The sequence below is a fragment of the Crocodylus porosus genome, unplaced genomic scaffold (genome assembly GCF_001723895.1).
Source record: "Crocodylus porosus isolate Cpor-Errol unplaced genomic scaffold, CroPor_comp1, whole genome shotgun sequence".
NCBI lineage: Eukaryota > Metazoa > Chordata > Crocodylia > Crocodylidae > Crocodylus > Crocodylus porosus.
Genome location: NW_017728917.1, coordinates 19,525,357 through 19,540,044, shown reverse-complemented (window position 1 = coordinate 19,540,044; position 14,688 = coordinate 19,525,357). Strand labels below are relative to the sequence as shown.

Sequence of the window (14,688 nt, the reverse complement as noted above, 5' to 3'; positions counted from 1 at the left end):
CTAGACTTCTCTGCAGAGGTGTCCACACCAAGAGGAAGACCAGTGCAAACAAAGGCTAAATCCTTACTTTGGAGGAAAGCCCATTTCACTATTTCTACAGATTTTAGCCACAACAAAATCAGTTCTGTTGCAACTCCAAGTACCTCTGCATGGAAGGGAAGTGAACAAAAAAAGCAGAGGACATCTTGTTCTGACAACAGTGTCCTATTATTCCATGTAGTTTTAAAGTCATCTTGTCAACCTGGTACTTGAGGCTGCCAGTGCGGTGCAAGCGCAGACTAAAACTGAGAATTAAAGAGCAAACCGAACGGTTGGAACATGGCTCAAACATCTGTCAGCAGATTCCAGTCTGCAGCTGCAGCAACTAGCATCTTCCTTCACAGGTTCCAGTAGTGCAACCAAGAACTTTGAGCAGTGTTGGCACCAAGGACTGCTGAGCAGTAGCTGTTGCTCCATCCTTGCTTCCAGAAGGGAGTAAAAAAAAAAAAAAAAAAAAAGACACTTTTGTCAAACATCCTCATCCTGAAGCTGTAAGGAAGAGGAGTGTTACAAGCCCTACTGCAAGACATTTAGTTTTCTCATCTAGCTAATCAAGGTTTAGTCAGCTTGTAGCCTGATATTTTGAACAGTTTTATTTTCCTAGGAAGTTGACTGCAGCAGTTTAGTCAGACACTATACAGAGCTGTTCAGTCCAGCAGGACTTCTCAGAAACCAGGAGTTGAGACTAATACTTGATGAATCTACACCCCCCACCCAACAAAACATTTGGCTCATCTACCCTGCCACACACCATTCTATGCTTCCCTCTGCTAAAACAGGGTAGCAGTAATAGCTTGAAGTAACTGAGCATAAGACTAAGAGTCCCTAGATACACATGCAATAAGGAATGTGAGCACATGGATGCTTTCTGAACAAGGACTCCCATGTCCATTCCCATTTGAGCAATTAGCCCAGGAGACATGAGGGGGTGTACAAATGCATGGCAGGCTAGAGGTGACATGAATAATAGATAAAGGTGCAAGACTCATCTGGCAGAGAAGCTGTAGATTGCCAACAACAATCAGTTTCCTGCTGCAGTCTTCCACGCACTATTTAGAGGGACTGAGGAGTTTTGCAAGAGCCATGATCTTACTAGATTTAACATGAACTACAGAAATACTGGAATCTCAGGCATTGATCTCAACTAAAGGAGATCCACAAAAAAATGTTAATCAAGGAATAAGCAGGAACTCACAACTTGGATGTTTGGGGGTTTGAGGGTATTACTGTGTGAAGCAAGGCAGGAAAAAGCTTTTAGAAATTCTAGTTTAAATTAGAAGTGGACTCACAGTTGGGTGCAACTGTCCAATCCTGTAGAGCAATGGTTTCCTTTTCTACACCAATGATCAGCATAGGGCACAGAGCCAGCTGCCCCCCATGTGACCACTGCCAGCAGAAGCCATCCACCCAAGCAGACAGATGGGGGGGCCCCCCCCATGACCCGGCAGCCAGCCTTCCACAGCCCCGTACCAGACTGCAGCCTAGTGGTTGGGTACCTCTGCCATAGAGGGCCTTGAACCAGAGCGAGACAAGGGGGTGGCTTTTAGCTGAAGTGCCTGCACCAGCAGTCCCAAGAGCTCCCTTCTTCCACAGCTGGTTACTATCAGACTATTAAAGTCAACTCTTTTTGCTTTGCCAAAGAGGAAACTCAACTCTGAGTATGTTATCCTTTACCCCTTGGACCATTTTGTAAACATCCAAGACATTCAAGTCAGGAAGAATTCACCAAAATCCATCACATACTCTACAGCTGAGGACTAGTTTCATGTCTTTGCCAAGATGAGATAGTAGATGCTGCCAGAGCAGTCAGACTGGAGACATTTTTATGCTAGGGTATCAATGGAAGAATTTTCTCCAGTTAGTTTAAGTGTTACCTTGCAGAGAGGAGTTGAGGCCAGTTTGCACCTCAGTCAGTCATCCTAGATTATGCTTTAGAGCAAGTCAGGGTGGAAGCAGCAAGAAGTCTGTGCTGGCTAGTAGCCCTGGGCAGTGTTGCTTCCTTCCAGGGCACCGAAGGAAAAAAAAAAAATCCAGCTATACTGCAGTGCATATGAGACACTGCTCAGGTAAGCTCATGTGGCAAGTGACATTTTATTAAGCCATCAAAAAAAAAAAAAAAAAAAAAAAAAAAAAAAACCCTTCACAGGACTGCTCTGTTGTACCATTACAATAAGAAGGAATAATTGTTATATGCCTACAACCAACCAGTTTCCCTTCATGCCATCTAAACAGCTGGGCACTTCCAGCTGAGAGTTTTTATACACCTTAGCTTCTATTAGAGCTAGAAGAATCCCAACTCTTTTTGTTCCAGAGACAATAATTAAGAGGATGAAAGCACTTTAGCATATTAGGAGCATCTCCCTGGGCTAGACACTGTTGTTTTTGTCCAGAGCCCTCTTCACTGGTTAAAGTCTGGTCCTTGAGCCTCTTGATCCTGCTGGACTTCAGAATTCAGCTGAGCTAAAGTAGGACTCAAATTATAGGCCTGAGACACTCAAGAGCCAGTCAACATTAGGCCATTTCTAATTAGCTCTGAAGCTCTAATCCTGCCTAGCTTGTTTCCTTACTCTTCCCACTTGTCTGTATATACACATTAATCATCCTTTGTCTCATGTTTGGATACGCCCCCTGGGGCAGGAAATCTATTTGTTTTATGTCTAGCACAATGGGTCTTGGCTATTTGAACTTTTGAAGGGCCCAGGTCTTGCATAAACCAGTTTAAGAGTGGCCACAGGCTTTTACATTGCTTACAGCCTTACCTTTTTAGTTGGAGGCACCCTTTGAATGGGGGAAGAGCCGACATTATTTTTGCCTACAGAAAAATACAGCAATTCTTCTGTTGCAAAGAATGCAGATATTCAGACTTCTTGTGAATTACAAGCTTAATAGTGTGGCACCTGCAACACCCCTGCAGGATCAAGGCAGCTCAGGGTGCTGCAGCACCCTGGCTCAGAATCAGGCGCTTAAAGCCAGTAGAGCTTTAAGCAAAGCCTTCAAGAGCAGCAGAGCAAGCCTGAGTGGCTATTGGTTTCAAAGCCCATCACCATTTTAATTCCTCTTCAGTAGGAAATTAAGCTTGCCTTTTGGAATCTCTCACATTTAGCAGCAGCCTGCATGCTTGCTTCTTTAGTTCTGCTGTATTTAAAAAGCAGTTTCAGCTCAGCTGCTATAGAAGAGCATCTTAAAGCCAAGTCTAACCCACAAGCAGGTGGTTTTCCCTTTCCTCTACCCACTAGAGGGCTCTGGGGAGTTAGTTTGAATAGTCCTCATGGGTTTGTTAATCCTGAGCCAGTACTGTCAGCTCTGAATACTGCTCAAGGCTAGAAGTCTATCCCACTCCCTCCACTCAGGGCCACACAAGCTCATTTGTACAGTGCCATGCAGCCAGCCTGAGCAGTGGGACTAGGTACTGATTTAGCCATCTGGCAAAGGATTAGCAGGACAGATATGCTGGATGGATTCATCCACTTGGCACTAGAGTAGTTTTGTGGGATCACAAGCAAGACCGAAGCCTGATCTTCAGAAGAGAAGCACTCAGAGCACTAGTTCCATTTGATTTCTCGTGGACCTGCCCTCATGTCCAAACCTGACATCTGGAGGAAGCTTTTGTAATTTGAGATGCCTCTTGGAGCTTCATGAACTTCCCTATGCTACCAGTGAGAAAGGGCAAGGACAACAGCAAGAAAAAGCTCCCTGCATTTCCAATCCTTCATACAAGGAGCTTGAACAGCATCATTTTATTCAAAGGTAACTAGAATTGAAAGGGCTGATACAGTCACTCCAGTACCCTTAAAGTCCAGTGCTCATCTCAACTAGCACAGTCTCAAAGACTCAATGGGTGCCACTCTGACAGCACACACATTCAAAGTCATGTCCACTTCAGAGCCAGTTTGGTGCAAAGTGCCAAGTCAGAATAGGTAAGGGTTTGATTCTTCTGTGAGCAGAGACACTGTGGCTTTTAGTGCAAGAAACCACACTTCAGCTGAGGGCAAGTTCCACATTGTTACCAGGTCCATGATCTTGTTCCTTTCTAGGAGAGCTGCTCCAGCCTGGTGCAGAGGGAGGAGTGACATGGAGGTGGTAGTTAAGAGGTCTCATGGCTAGGAAGGCTGCTATGTGGATTATTCATTTTAGAGCAGATCTCAAAGTTCTGATCAACCCTTAAGTCAGATCGCTTCAGAGAAACTAGAACCTCAAATTCAAAAAATGCACCTCAAGTTCCAACTGAGAGAAACAAGCCAGAGCAGATAACTAACCATTACTGGTTGTATATGCAGAGGCAACACAAAACCAAACCAAAACTTATTTGATGCAGGGTTTTGGGTGGTTTTTTTTTTTTTTTTTTGGTCTAACTGAACTGAGAAATATTTCATTAAACAACTCTTGTTCCCTTTTTTCCTGCAAGTTGTAGAGATTGCTTTGGAGGGAAAGATTTAAGCATGCATCTGTTCTCAAAAGGTAGTACTCTTCTCTAAGTCTGAAGAGCAGGACTGCCTATTCCAAATAGAAGCTGCCCTATTTATACTATGGCTTGGTCATCCCAAGTTACAGAACAGGGCTGAATTCACCTAGTTCTAGAGTTTTTATGGACAGTTTGTATTGGCTTAAAAGCATTGCTGCTTTTATTTTAAGGCAGATGAGGACAGCATGAAAAAGTGCAGAAGTGTTCTCATTCTACAGAGGACTGACCATCTGTGTTAGCAGAAGGCCTGTGCTCCATTTACCATTGGTAAATATAGTCTTCTTGCCCCACACTGATACACCACACTGCCATTGCAACTGGCACACTGTGGTAAGTGGAGTTGTTCTCTGGTACAACAGTCACTTTCTTCTCCCATTCCTCACGCACCTCAGTACTCCTGGAAGCCAAGGCACACACACTGGTGGGTGTGGAATCTAAAGGTTCTGGAAACCACCTCTCTCAGCACCTGAACAGGTAGGTAGGCCAGCCCTGTTAAAAAGGAGCTTAAAAATTCCACTTAAAAACTAATTGAAACTCTAGGCCTCTGTAGCTGAGCTCAGCAGTTGCTATCATCAACAGTCAAGCCTCCCTGGTTTGTCAAAAAGCCACCATTCTTTCATTTCCCTTTGTGTGCACATGACACCAATTCAGGTTGGTCCTCATCTCTTTCCAAGTCAGATACCATTCAGATTTCTCTAGGAGGCTCAGAGACCTTTAGTAGAGGGGGGGGGAAGGATACCCTAGACACCCCACACTTTATATTAGCTGTTACTACTTTGGGGAAGGGGGGGAAAAAAAAAAGTCAAATTGTTGTGGATAGTCTTCTGAAGCCATCAGCCTAGTGTTTAGTAACAGCTGAATGGCAGACTGGATGTTAGGAATTAGCCACAAAACTTAAGTGTCAGATCACAATACATGTCCATGGAACTAAGCCTCAGCTGGGGGTGGGGGAGTGTTGCAGCAGGGGGAGGAGTTAAAGGGGAAAAAAAAATGGTGATGATCAGGGCTACGGAGAGGCTTTTGGAGGCAAGACTAGTTAGTTAGGGTGACTTTTTTAGCTTGGAAAGGGGGAAAAACTGGAGGGGGAAAAAAAAAGAGACAGGATCCATGACATCATAGCTGCTATAGTCAGTCTCTATTTACTCACAGAACTTACAGACTTGAGGAACTCACTGCAACAAGATGGAGACCAACAACTGAAGCTTGTTCAGAAGATTAGACATTCATGCAGGATAGATCCAGTGGGTAATAAACATGCTAATTAGGGAAGCAGCCTCCAAATTAGACTTCCTAAGCCTCTGAATGGTGGGAGCTGTAAGGAAGGAGAGGGGAAGACATAGATCAGTTTGTGTAGGCCTTGCATAAAATTCCCTGTTCCCTTGCCTTTCCTGTACCACTGTGGAATACAACATACCACGGTGGTCAAGCTTATTATGGACCCCTTATGTTCTTACTTCTTTGTCACCCACTGTAGCATCAGAGCCTCAGTCTTTTGATAGGAGGATGCTGGTTTCATGTGATAGTTACATGCTCTAGAACTAACACTGTGCTATCTGGCTAGGGTTGGAAAATGATGTACATTGGAGATCAATTCCCAAAGGCCAGAGATGAAGTTTTACATGAGATGCAGAGCCTAACCCAAGAGAGGCCTCCGTCTTCAAATAAGTCTCTATGAAAGACCAGGGTGAAGGACTGGCAGATAGGAAGCATCCAACTGTTTTAGTGGAGGCTGTTGTTTCTTGTCATCTTGTTTTTATAAAGACTGCTTACACAGAGATATGAAGACCCCCTGCCCTTTTTAAAGTTGATTGTCAGAAATAAGGGAGCTATACAAAATGCAGGTCACTTTTCTTAATATCTGGGGACACTTTAGACCATAAAAAGTCTGTTGCTGGAACACTGCATTCTTGGAGCTTGGTCTACTAGTGTGTCAGTGTCAAGTGCAAAGAAAGAAAAAACACAAAAACAGACAGACTGTTCTACCAGCAGAAAGTCTTTTGTGCCAACAAGGACATCCTGACAGGAGAAGCTACCGGCCAACTCTTCCACTTCACAGGTTTTAGAAATTCTCTTCTTCCTCAGCTCACTGCAGCATGCGCCTTACCTTAATAGACTAGAAAAAGCCTGCTAGAAATCATGTCATCCTTACTAAACAAATAAATAAAAAAAATCCAAATCTGTGGCAGACTTTCTGGATCTTTTTTAAGAGAAGCTGAGCATACAGTTTTTCCAATTTGTACAAGAAAAGCCTTCAAGCAGCTTCCTGCAAGGCCTTTACAGAACAGGCCTAGCAGGATGCTGCTCTAGTTTCCCCAAAACCTGACTGTCCAGGCTTTCTAGGACCAGAAGCCAGAGATCTTGCACCACTAAAAACTCCAACTGCTAGACTAATTAAACAGAGAAAGTAAAAAAGGTCAGTTGTGGTAAAGTGTTGATTTGCATATAAAAAATTAGAGCTGGCAGCTCTGCACAGGGCCTCTTAGCAAGAGATTAGTCAGGCTTTGTTCCAAGGAGTCAATCCAATGCTATCAGCACTGCCTTGGAGTGCACTGCTTGCTCCAACAAACCCTTCTCAGAAGCCATCTAAAGGATCCTGTCACTCAGGGTGCTCTGTGCCTTCCTTTCTGCTGCCTGAACTAGTGGAAAAGGAATTAGGTGTAGGCTCTGAATACAAGCTCTTCCCAGCGTTCATAACTTGGGTTTCCCCCTCCCAGAAACACAAATAAAGGAGGTCTCGCTTTCAATCTACCCCCAAGGGACAGCTTTGGGCTCTTAAAAGCGGTTTTCACTAGGAAGCCGACTGGGTAGACCCAGGGAACAGACTTTCATACTTTCGAAAGTTTTGGTCATTTTATAGTCATCTTTGATTTGACCCTGGAAAGTTAACCCAGATGAGGCTTGCAGAAGCTGCCCATGAAGCTGTGACCATCTACTTATGAGCGCTATATAGAAGGCATGTCATCACAGAGTAAAATCCAAAATGAAATGAGGAGTCTATCCAACAGGGGTCAGGAACTTGTTTTCTGGCACTGCTCAAACATCTTCAACTTGGACTTGGAAGATGTGGCTGTGCCAGGGGCTGATGGCAGGAGAGCCGAGTGAGGCCCAATCCTTGTTGTGGTAGGACAGCCCCAGCCCCTTTCCAAAGCGTTGTGCCAAGCAAAATGACTTTCTATGCCATGCTCTGGCATGTATACTGGGGGTTGTCTACCCAGGCTATACAACATCTGAGTCTAGACTGCAGTTATAAACACCCATTGCACCCATCAAGGAACACCACAAATCATAAGATTTTCATATGTTCTCCCCAGGAATAAAAGCAACTGTTCCTACCTGGATGTGGAGATGCAGGTTTAAAAAATCCCTAGGAAGTGTTAAATGAAGTATCTGGAGGCTTTCACTCAGGATCAGATAGGTGAATGCAAAGACAGGCACAGGGGATTCCCACAAGAACCTGATTATTCCCACCTGAGGATTCCCAGTCCTGAGAAAAGCTGCTTGCACAGCAGTGGTTAAGTTCTCTCCTGGGACAGCTTTTGCCAGTCTAAGCTTTTCCATGAGCCCCAATTAAGCAGTGCAACATTATGACTGCAACGTAGCCCAGTCATTCTGTTCCTGCTCAAAGCAACCTGTCACTGCTATGCAGGAGCTTCACTAAAGAATGGAGACAGTGGAGCAGGGACACATTACAAGAGCTGGGAAGCCCAGACTGAGCTAGCAGTGTTTCTTCTCTGGAGAGCATGTGGTGACCTCAGGCACTGCATCTACTTGTGAGCAGCAGATGGAAGTTGGCCCCAAAGGGACTGGCAGGAACATGATCCCCAAGCACAACCTGCTCATCTACTCCCATACTCCACATCTAGAAGTGGAATCTGTTAAGATACTTGGGTTATACGCAGCAGTCTCAAGCATGTTGGAGATGGAGCTCAAGGTAATATTTCATGCTTAGCCCTCCACTCTTAGGCACTGTCATTCCAGGATCAGTAGTAGCATTAGAGTGGGTTGGGGGAACCTGTGCTCAGGACAAGGCCATTGTTCACTACCTACCGTCTCGATCTTCAGACAGTGAGGGGCACTGAAGAGGTTGAGTCACTCTAGTTCATATAGAAGGGCATCTCCCCTGCCTATTGCATTATACTCCCTTCCCCCAACAAATCCATTTGGTTCCAGAACTTTCTTCCAAAGTAAACTGGATTCTTAGCTCACTGCTTTTCCCCCCCATCATTAGTCAGCTTGCCCATAACAGTCACTTCCCATGAAAGGCAGCCAAGACCAAAATATGCCAACACTTCCTTGGTGAAGCCATTTTAGCTGTTCATTTAACATCACACTGGAGACCCAGCCATGCTCAGAGCTGCAGTCCAGAGCAGACTCACTGCCATGTGCATTTTTATTGCCTACAGCTGAGACTGGAGCTCACCAAGAACTCGGCATGCAGAGCCCATGCCAGTCACTGCCTCTTGCCAACCTATTCCCACCAACAAGCCCAGTCAGTGGCCACAGCATCCTCTTCCAACAGCTCTGCTACTATTAGTTAATGCAAGCCATTTTGGTTTTCAGAGACATACCATTGCATTAACAGCCACTGTTGCCAATGGATACTTGTTAGGACAGCTTTATCTACAGCTCACCTGACTCAAGCCTTTAATTCACATCTGTTGATGAGTTTAGCTTTAGAATTGCCCATTAGATGCAAAACAATTGTCAGACTAGAAGCCCAGAAGGAAGTAAACTGTATTGGTAAATCCATGGGACAACTGGATGCCCTGTTAATAGCACCATTTCTTAAAACAATGGTCAGCTCAGTGGTGGGCACAGACTCACAGCCTTGGGCTTAGGAGGTTAGAGATGTCTGGTAGACAAGGGTGTGAAGCTATGTCACTCAACACTGAATCCCTCTTCAGTGGGTTACAGAAGTCTTGAAAGATTGTCTGAGCCCCACAAGCTGGTAAACTGCTGCTCTGAAGTACCTTTCTGGCATTCTGTTCATATAAGCCAAGCTCTTCAAGAGCCTTGGGGGGCTTGCACAATTAAAGGAAAATAAAGAAACAAAAACAAGCATATGAGGAACTGAACTAGAGTACCACAGTTTTCACACTGAAGTTTGTGAGAAGTACCATCGGAAAGTTTGAAGTGCTCCTTAAGCCTCGGAAACTTTGTTGCACCACAAATGGCCTTGCTGTGGGACCATTTATGAGGAGATATCTTTTAGTGCCCTCAGAGGTGGGGGAAGGGAAGAAAGGTGGGGCTACTCATTTAGGCTTTTTATGAACACCTTCAGTCTAGCACTGTTACTTGGTACCAGCTGTGAGCAACTATGCAGGCCCCTCTACCCATCATACAGTGGTGTGGCAAACAAGCCGACATCCCAGTAGTCCTTTTGGGCAAGTCTCACAAATGCTCGAACTTAAGACAGCAGGATGCCCAAATGCTCCTGGAGGGAAGCACCAGCAAGAAGTGGACTAAATTCATTTGAGGTCTGTTGATAGTTTGGGACTTGATAATCCTTGTTTAAAATCAAGACCACATGGGCAGTAGGGCTGTGTGAAGCTTTGATCCCCGATTCAATTCGGTAGAGATTTGGCCCAATTCAGTGGCCAAGTCAGAGGACCATTTAAACTCTCCAAATCCATTTTGGACATAGACACAGCTTTAAGTCTTTTTTCTGCATACCTCTAGGTAGCAAGGGCTTGTGATCACTGCGATGTTGGGGTGCATGGAGCATCCCACAGGAGTGCAGGGGGGTTCCCTAGCTCAGTAGCAGACCCAGAAGAGGACCAGAAGCACTTCTAGCTGTTTCTATGTACAAATCACCGATTCTCTAGATCAGCACCAAATCTTCAGATTTGAAGCAGCTGAAATCAGGGTCAGTGATCCAAAGAAACAAAGAAACAAACAACAAAAACAAAAAAAAAAAAACACCCAACCCAACTAATCAAAAGTCACCCACTCCAGCTTGGGCCAAATCCAAATCAAAAAGGGCCCGCTTCATACACCCCTAATGGGCAGCACTATAGCCAACTGCACCTCAGGGACAACTTTCACTTCTGCTTCCCTGGAATATTTGAAAAGAGGGCTGGCAACAGATAGCACTGCTGCTCTAGCCCCATTCCAGTTACCCCCTGCACACACTTCTGCTACTTTCCCCTACCCACCAAAAAAAAAAAAAATCTTACACCCAAACCATGCACCATCCAACTTGCTCCCTTCTGCTTTCAACCCGCTTCTCATCAGCAGCTGGTTAACAGATCCAGTGACAGCCCACTACTGCCTTTAAGTAAGTAGGAGATTCCCCCAAAATAGCAAGGTTACTTTTTCTCTACCCTTCAGCAAGGGCAGGCATCCACAGAAACAGCTGCAGCAAAGGATTAGCTCCCTACAGCCTGCTTCCTGATAGGACACTGCATGTAGGTACTGCAGTTCCTGCAGGCAGCAGCACATTTTGTAAAACCTTGTTTGATGGTCAAAGGTTGCTACATGACCTCTCCTACACTTCAGCATCCAATGCCAACACAGCAGCCTATAATTTAGGCTCCAGGGGAACCACTTGATAACTCTGAAGGGCTCACTGATCAGAGTGCTTGGAGATGCAATTGATACATCTTGTGACTGCTACCTCAGTTCTTCAGCAGTACTTACCAGACTCCAGTGGAAGGACTGTAGACAACACGACTGGGAGCCAGCAGAACATTTTTTTTGGCCAATCCCACATTCCTGCTTCAGTTTGCAAGTCATAGATAAACTGTGCTGAAGCTTGATGCTGAGGAGTTTTCAAAATTCATATTTACTGAATAAAAGAGGCAGATTCATGAAGACATAGCCTTAATTTTACTGACCACTCATGCTTCATATGAACTGCTCAAGCAGTACAGGAAGAGCCAATCAAATTGTTCATTTTGATTGTAGCTATTGTTTGTTTACCAGGGTATACTACTCCAAAAAACAAGAACAAAAAACACCACAGGATTCAAATACCTGGTCTAATCAATGCCAGGGATGCCTGACAAATACTGGCACATACCACTGATAGGGGGAGGGAAACCTGACTCCAAGACAGTCTTTCAGTGTGCTGTCGCTCAACTACACCTCCCGTCACACACAGTTTACCCAAGTCAGTGGTATCCACATACAAAAGCACATTTGGAACTGCACTAAAGAGCAATGGGTTTGTTACAACAGCTGTTGTGGATCAGGGACCCCATTCAGAAGAAAAAGAAAAAAAAAAAAAAAAAGAGCCTGAGTTGAATGTCAATATTCATCACAAGTTGAGCCCAAGATTTGGATTAGGTATTAAAAGCCTTAATCCAATAGGAATAGAAGCATTGCTGGAATTCCATTTAAAGCATGGCTCTCCTACAGGATCGAAACCCCCCCCCCCCATCTAGTTTCACTGCTCAATTGGTCTGTTTTAGACTCTACTTTGATTGAGCTGTTCAAACAGACAGATAAATTTGCCTATTTACAGTGCAACTTAGACCATGCCCCTTGGCACAGGAGATGGAGTCAAACTACTGGCTAGGTTTGCTTCCTCCTAGCCTTGTGCCCCCCACCCTACCCTAGTCCATAGGAACAGTACTTGGCTCACTCTGTTGCACAGCCCAAGATTACAGCATCATGTGTAGGCTCAGCATGCTTAATCACCTACAACTCCCTTGCTGTTGAAGGGAGTGCTACGAGTCAGACTTAAACAATCCATCCAAACATCTTACAGCTGCCAGCTAGCCTTGGGCTCATTTCAGTCAAATGCAACCATGCCTTTTGGGGGAAGAGCAAGGAGTGACAGTTTTCAGCAGGAGTGCCCAAATGATCAACACAACCTATATAGCAGGTGTTCACACAAGATCAAATGTGAACCCCCCACCAAAAAAAGCACCCCCAAAACACCAATAGGACCAGGTAGAGCAGAGAAAAGAAAGCCACCAGGAAAGGGGGGTGGAAATCCACTGCCCTTCTAGAGATGGCATACAGAACAGCAGTGGGAAGCCAACATGTGCCTAGCACCAATTTGCAGAAGGTATGCCACATGCCCAGCTCTACAAGCCCCAGCAGGATGCCTGGCAAGCCACTTAAGGTAAGTTTATGCATTATGGTTGGAGGCTCAGAGTTAAAAGCATCATTTAAGAGTCAGTGCCATTCTTACCAAGTATGTGCTTGCTCAACACTTGGTAAACCAGAAAGCTCTCTCCCTCCCAAAAAAATTTAAGAGATCAGCAGCCAAATGAATCCCTGTACTCCCATGGGTGGATGCCCGTTTTGTACAACACCCCTCAGCCTGTACTCAAGTTGCCTCATCTTCCCATCCTGCCTAGAGGAAGCCAAGTGTCAGGGCATGAGAGGGTTGGGCTTCCCCAAAGGCATTCCTGGCTGACAGAAGAGCTCAGGCAGGGAAGCATGCTGATTTGTTAAGGGCCTTCCTTGCCTACACAGGAAGTCTAGGTTACACCACTAACTGCTATGCCAATGCTGGCAGAGTGCCAGATGGCATTTTTATTCTACTTAAATGCCATCCTAGAGGGAAGCCAAAAGCTGGCTTGTGTCCATGTGGGCACTCTGGCTTGCCAGTCCTCAGCCTAAGGAGTCTAGGAACCCCTGTGCTATGGACCAGAAGTGACCAGACTGGCAGCCAACCCCCCCTCCCCCCTTTTTTTATTCTCATTACAAAAAAGGGGGGGGGTTGGCTACCTGCCTACAGTATGCCAGTCACTTCCAGTCTGGCAGCCAGCTCTCCTGCAGACCACCAGCCAACCCTTTACAGCCCAGCACTAGGCCAGTCTGGGAACCCCTACTCTAGCACAGTGAGCACACCTTCTGACATTACTTCTCCCTGCTGAGAAGCCCCAAGGCTGGCTGAATCAGTACAGCCATTCTGCACTAAAAAAGGCATTAAATTCAGTCTCATCCTTTCAAAAAAGAGACAGGGTCAGAGCTGCTTAAAAAACCAAAACAAAAAACACCAACAAGCTGTGGCTGTCTATGCCACTTACTAATGCTCTCTCTGGAAGCTGGATTTCCCTAGTGCCTTCTAGATTAGGAGAGGCTTCTAGACAGCACCATGGCTCTAGCTCATTTAATCTGTTGTGCTGGGTTAGCCAGCATGGTTTCACATACCAGCTGCTGCCTGTAGTCATGTCAACCTGCTCCCATTAATTGAGACCAACTGTGGGGGAAAGAGAAGGTATAAAGGGTGAGAGAAACAACCCATAAACAGAAGCCACTGTCAAGGTGTCAAGCCAGTCTTCAAAGATTATTCAAGCTACCTAGGCATAAAATAAGGGTGCACCAATAAAAGGTTTTCTGGGCTGATACCAATGGTCAATTATCAGTCAACTAGTCAGATTGGCTAGTACCAATCCAATTGCCCATACACAGCCTGGCTGCTTGGACAGCAGCATTCAGCAGGTAAGTCTGTTGAGATGGGGAGGGGAAAAGGCATGTGGGGGGCAGATAGAGGCCCCCATTGAGCGAGGGAATGGGGCTAGGGCAGGCACTGCCCAGTCAGGGCAAGGCAGGGCACAGGAGAGAGCTGCTAGTGGCTTATCCAGGGGACAAAGGTTTATCCACTGCATATACCCTTGAGGGAGGCATGGGGACATGTGCCCTTTGGGGATCTGTGCATGGAGCAAGGGCAGGCTGCTACAGCAGGCTACAGCCAGGGGCAGTGCTGGGCTCTTCTTGGCCAGGGGGTGGTTACAGCAGGTTTTGGGGTGGCTGCAACCCACCCTGTAGTGCCCCCTACCAGCACTACCTACCCAAGTGCAGCCCTAGCCCCACCCCCCACCAGGAAGAGCCTGGCACTGCCCCCAGTCCACAACAGCAGCCCACCCTTGCTTCATGCAAGGATCTGAGAGGGTGCCCATGCCTCCCCAGGTATGCACACAACAGCAGGACCACCCCTATTACCCCCTCCCTGGGATGAGCTGCTCATGGCTTAGTTCTGCACTCTGCACCATCCCACCTGGGCAGCACCTACCTCTGCCCCACTCCCTCCTGCACCACAGGTGAGGGGAAAGACTGAGGCCCCCTAAGACTTATGAGCTGGACACACACATCTCCAAGCTGCAAGGCTACACTTCTGGACATGTGCATGCTGCAGCTGTGTACATGCATGTGGTCCTTGGGCCTGCACTGTTCAATTTCTTCATCAGTGATCTGGACAACAGGGTTTAAAAAAAAAAAAAAAAAAAAAA

The 14,688-nt window shown here is 45.9% G+C and overlaps 1 protein-coding gene and 2 long non-coding RNA genes across 4 annotated transcripts in view; 2 read left to right on the top strand and 1 right to left on the bottom strand.

Annotated features, from left to right (window-relative positions):
- Positions 1–2,377, top strand: part of LOC109311287 — a 19,530-nt gene extending 17,153 nt beyond the window's left edge. Inside the window, exon 3 of the long non-coding RNA XR_002101463.1 lies at positions 2,365–2,377. This is a non-coding gene — a long non-coding RNA (uncharacterized LOC109311287). The remainder of the gene's footprint in view (positions 1–2,364) is intronic.
- Positions 1–14,688, bottom strand: part of RAB7A (RAB7A, member RAS oncogene family) — a 31,247-nt gene that overhangs the window by 10,268 nt on the left and 6,291 nt on the right. Inside the window, exon 1 of one of the 2 annotated variants that reach the window (XM_019536852.1) lies at positions 5,658–5,681. The exons of the other annotated variant lie outside the window; for it this stretch is intronic. The gene's annotated coding sequence lies outside the window, so the exon portion shown is untranslated. Of the gene's footprint in view, positions 1–5,657; positions 5,682–14,688 lie in introns of those variants that run through there. 2 annotated transcript variants of the gene reach the window in all.
- Positions 12,591–14,688, top strand: part of LOC109311286 — a 24,111-nt gene continuing 22,013 nt past the window's right edge. Inside the window, exon 1 of the long non-coding RNA XR_002101462.1 lies at positions 12,591–12,604. This is a non-coding gene — a long non-coding RNA (uncharacterized LOC109311286). The remainder of the gene's footprint in view (positions 12,605–14,688) is intronic.